We start from the raw sequence: 5,675 nt of genomic DNA on the forward strand, positions 1-5,675 counted from the left end.
CAGGTTTTGATTAATCTCCCCCATAGCAGTTATTTGTTTACACATAATTATGTTTTCCATTTACATGTTAACCCCATAACAACTGCCTTAACAGTATTTATACATCAGCTGTTCATCGGACTTCTTTTCTAGTAGTATCAGAAGATGGGTCCACTGTGTTCATAAGGGGATGGACATGGTCAGCAACAATACTCAGGTAGACTGTTGCACTTAAATAATGTTCAATTTGCACAAAAGTGCCCAAAGTGTGCCAACAAAGTGTCCACCACACCATTACACCACCACCACCAGCATCTGAAGCATAAGGCAACGACATGATCACAGGGGTCCGATGAGTTAACATGCAGCCAGAGCGCCACTTACCAACTACATGGTGGCTCAGGGGATCTTTTACTATGGCATAGAAGTAAATTGACAATTCAACTGATCAGTGCTATGCCTATGCATAGCAATGAACAGTATTAGCAATCAAAATATTGCTATATTTAACTTTTTTTGTTAAATAACATTTTTACAAAAGAAAAAGCAACATATTTGGGATCACCGCATGCACATCCAGTACAATGAGCAACGTATTATATATACGTATATCCATCTGTAGATAAATAGAAATTATGATTCTTAAAAATTGAGGGGGAAAAAAATGCAGAAATGAAAAATTCTGAACTCAAGGTCAAATGGGCTGTGTCCTTCCCCTCAAGTACCAAGTGGGTACAGGTACACCCTTGGTCAATGGTGCTTAAAGGGGTACTCCACCCCTAGCTTCTTATCCCCTATCCAAAAGTATAGGGGACAAGATGTTAGATCGTGGGGGTCCCACTGCTGGGGACCCCCTGGGATCTCCGCTGCAGCACCCTGTTATCATTACTGCACAGAGCAAACTCGCTCTGTGTGTAATGACCGGCGATACAGGGGACGGAGCATCGTGACGTCATGTCCAGCCCCCTTAATGCAATTCTATGGGAGGGGGCATGATGGCTGCCACTCCCCCTCCCATAGACTTGTATTGAGGGGGCGGGCCGTGACGTCACGATGCTCCGGCCCTGTATTGCCGGTCATTAGGCACAGAGTGAGTTTGCTCTGTGCAGTAATGAAAGCGGGGTACTGCAGAGATCCCGGGGGTCCCCAGCGGCGGGAACCCCGTGATATGACAAAGGATAGGGGGATAAGATGCTAGGGGCGGAGTAACCCTTTAAAAAAGGATAAAGGACATAAATTGTACACCCTGATCCCGTTACGGAGGTCAGAAGCGTGTTCACAAGCTAAGCATGCTTCATACCCGGTGGGTCCCGGTTGCCATCAGCAGCCAGGACCCACGGTTAATTCCGGACATCGCCGACTGGGCCAGTGCCTGGCACCACAATCTAATTTGTTGATTGCCGCATCTAAATGTGGGGTTAATGGTGCCGGTTAGCTCAGTGGAGCTGATCAGTATTTCTGCAGCAAAATCCCCAGCAAAAGGCCCACACCTGCCTCCTTGCCGCCCGATCGTGCTCTGAAGCTCTGGCCAGGCTATTCAGGCTTGAGCAGCAAAGCACCGATAACACTGTCACTGTAAATGTCAGAACTATTAAGATTTAAGGTTAGTTAAACTGCACGGTCCATGGCATACTTGTAAAAAGACACCAAAGTCTAAGAAGTCCCATAAAAAATAAAAAATGTAAATGGTACCGATAAAAAGTACAGATCACAGTGCAAAAAGTGAGCCCTTATATATAGCCCCGTATGTGGAAAAATAAAAAGTTATAGGGGAGTCAGAAGATGACAATTTTAAGCATACTAATTTTGGTGCAAGTAATTATAATTTTTTTAAAGTAGTAAAATAAAACCTACATAAATTGAGTATCCCTGTAACTGTATGGACCTACAGAATAAAGATCATTTTTAACTAAAAGTGCACTGTCTAGAAACAGAAGCCCCCAAAAGTTACAAGCCCTTATATGGGTCTTTAGGTGCAAAATAAAGTTGAAAGTTATGATTTTTAGAAGGGGAGGAGGAAAAAACGAAAGTGCAAAAATGAAAATTGACCTGGTCCTTAAAGGAGTACTCCCGCTGTTAGGGGATAAGATGTCTGATAGTGAGGATCCTGCTCCTGGGGTCCCCTGCAATCTCCTGCAGCACCTAGTGTTCTAAATAAACACCAGGCTCCTGTCGCAGTGGCCATGACGTCACACCACGCCCCACACATTCATTCTATGGGAGGGGGCGTGGCCGTGACCTCATGATCACGGGCTTTAGCTCCGAGCGTTGTGAACAAAATGTTCAGAACGCTGGAGAACCCGCAGGATAGGGGATAAGTGTCTGATCGCGGGGAATCTGACCGCTGGGACCCCCCACGATCTCCCATATGGGGACCCGGCGTTCCCGCGGCTCCTGTGAATAAGTGTCTTACAATGCAGATCTTTAAACAGTGTGTGCACAAAGACTGCTTTTCCATAGACTTTCATTGGGCACACTTATTACATAAATAAAACCCAACTGTTTTACACCTGTACTTCACATAGTTTTGTGTGAACACAGCCTAAGAATGCTTGAACAAAAATCTGACATTTATGAAAAATTATTTTGAAAGAAAAGCGACACATTTCAATGTTTAATGACTATTTTAATTCGGAATGTACATATACACAGATGTTTAGCTGCCTCTGTATATGATATCCACCTTCAAAAGGAACAAGAATCAAATTCACAAGAAACCAAATTTTCTTTACAATCATTGTTTAAAAAAAAAAAAAAAAAAAAAAAAAAGATTTTATAGAAACATTTGTAAAGTATAAACTCAGACACAAAACGGAACAAAAATAGTTTTTATATACCTGTAAGATATCTGCATTAGAAGTGTTTATAACTTAAATGCTCTAAATGCTCCTTGTCAGATCAGTTAAATTATAAAATTTCCTTTATTGCCAGAAGTCGACAACTCTGACAAGTTACACAAAAAATACACAGGTTAGCAAAACAATATAAACATATGTTAAAGCTACAGAAAGTGCAAATATTTCACATTCATAATATACATTTCTTTCCCAGCACGTATGGTAAATGGAGTCCTTATGTTGGAAGGAATTTGGTTCAGCTGAATAGCAAACAATACACTACAAAACATCATCTAAAGGCCAGACATGCTAACAACCCTGCTTTTCCTGGGAAACCCATCATGCAGACAGCCAAGTATTAGTCTATCCTACTATGACATAACACCTGCAAGTATTGTGGTCTGTGTGCCGGGGACACTTGGGCCATGTAATGTCCGATAAACCTAGGGTACGTGTAGCCACAGTTACAGTCATTGCTAGTTTAGTACAAACAGACCAGCTCTGCCATTGACTTTTTGCTTCTCAAAACTACAAAATCATAGTCTAGTATAATCATAGCAATGTTTCTGTCATTTTAAGAACTTTAATCCTAATTGTGGAAAAACCTCTGCATGAAATTGGAGATTTGAAATCGGCAACATGTCAATTCATTCTGCAGATATGCTGTGAATTTGTTGTGAAATTTTCCCATCGACATTGGTGGGAAAGACTTAAAATCTGCAACAAAATCTTACTGAGATTATGCTGTGGGAATGCTGACTACATGTACATCTACAGATTTTACATACATAGACTACTTTTTACAGCGGTGCTGATCCGCTGCTGTGGATAACCTACAGAAAGGCTGCAGAAAATCTACAGCCTTTATGCCACATGTGACTGTATGTGTAAATTGCATTACCTAAGTTATAAGGGATGAATATGAAAAACATGCTAGTGTATGACAGCTCATAGTCTCTGAAGAGTTAAGTGTATTACATTTCTAGAATAGGTATAAAAATACATAAAAACAGAAATGAATAAGAACTCATAGGGCCATACAATGTTCTAAATACAGAAACAACTAAAACAAACAAGTAGTGCAAATAGGTTAAGTTTAACAAAATAACTGTGTGTGTGTGTGTGTGTGTATGTGTAATATATATATATATATATATATATATATATATATATATATATATATATATATATATATATATATATATATATATATATATATATATATATATATATATATATATATATAGACACATACACACACACACACACTATTTGTACAAGATCCTTTCAACCAAATAAGAAGCAGCTTAATGGACATATCATTTTTCTGAACATCACAAATATTTTACTTGAAGGCTAGGTTTCCATACTGTTTTTTTTTTTTGTTTTTTTTAATAACTGCCACTGCAGTTTTTGAGCCAAAGTCCTTCCTTTATATTTCCTATTCATTTGAACACACTTCTGGCTTTGGCTCAAAAACTGAAATGGCAGTTTTCCAAAAAAAACGCCACAAAAAGCAGTGTGGAAACCAAGCCTTAAAGCAGACCTTTACTTCTCTTTATAAATTTGAGGATGTCAATCCATCCATACAAAGTATGGCCGCTAAGGTGCATGTATGATGTGTAATACATGACAATAGGGTTAGCTATTAGGTGAAAGCTACCCCAAAGTAATAAACACAAACAGCACCAAATTCCATTAGAACACTACTAAGAAATCCTACAAATGAAATAACATACTACCAATAAACCTAGGTGGTCAGGGGGAGGGAGGAAAAGGGGAGGGGAAGAAAGGGATGCCTTCCTTCCCTCCCCGTCCCTTTCTTCTACCCTTCCCTTCCCTTCTCCTCTGACCGCCTAGGTTTGTTAAGTCACTGGTACGCCAGGTAAGTAGACACATGCAGGTGACGTCCAGCAGGCTTGAGAAAGCCCAAAAGGAATATGGCCTCACCTCAGCCGGTCAGTCAGCGGATTGTTGACCGCGTCTCCCTATCCCAGCACCAGCATGTTTTAATGAAGTTATAATAAAGAGGGCCTTTTTATTTTACTGGGCGAGTGCAAGCTTCCTTTCTTCTTTATTGACTGTGATATTACCTGTTGGCTTATGCCAATGATACGCACCCCCAGCTGTCCCTTACATACACGGAACTGCGCTTCCCACCTCAACTATATATGCCTATATCCCAGTGATTTTTGCAATAGTGTCTGCCAAGTCTTTCTCAGTCTAAGTATACTACAAATAAAAGTATACCTATCATGTCCTACAAGTAAACCTTAGATGTGTGGAGCCACAGTTACATTCACTGCTAGTTTAGTACAAACAGGCCAGCTCTGCCATGGATTGTTTTTTTTTTTTTTTAAAACGGTACAGAATGGTTGTATAGAAGTGCTTGCTTGTTCCACATTTTCAGAAAACTGCATTTAGGCATTAGGGAGTGAATCAGAATCCTTAAAGCAGGATTCACACATTTGAGTGCACATTTTCTTTAAGCTGGACTCAACTATGGAAATAAAGATAGGTGCAAGTCCTTCCTTCATGCTGGGTTTACAAGTTGTATTTTACCTACCGTACATGCAGTTTAACTGCAAAACGTGAATTCAGCCTTGTGTGTCTCCCCTTTTCATACCAGTTAGACCATGTTCACACAATAGAATTTCTAGGAAGAGTGGGGAGTTAAAATCTGCAACAGAAACTTTGGCTGGGTCACACTTGTAAAGCTCCAGACGGAAAACTGCAGTTCGGAGATTCCGAGCGCGGCCAGCGCTGACTGAATCAGTCGGCGCTAGGACCACGCAGACATTGCCATCCCCACATAGACTGCAATGTCTGCAAGTTCGATGTTTTGGCAAAAAAAAAATG

The sequence above is a fragment of the Hyla sarda genome, chromosome 2, assembly GCF_029499605.1.
Source record: "Hyla sarda isolate aHylSar1 chromosome 2, aHylSar1.hap1, whole genome shotgun sequence".
NCBI classification, from domain to species: domain Eukaryota; kingdom Metazoa; phylum Chordata; class Amphibia; order Anura; family Hylidae; genus Hyla; species Hyla sarda.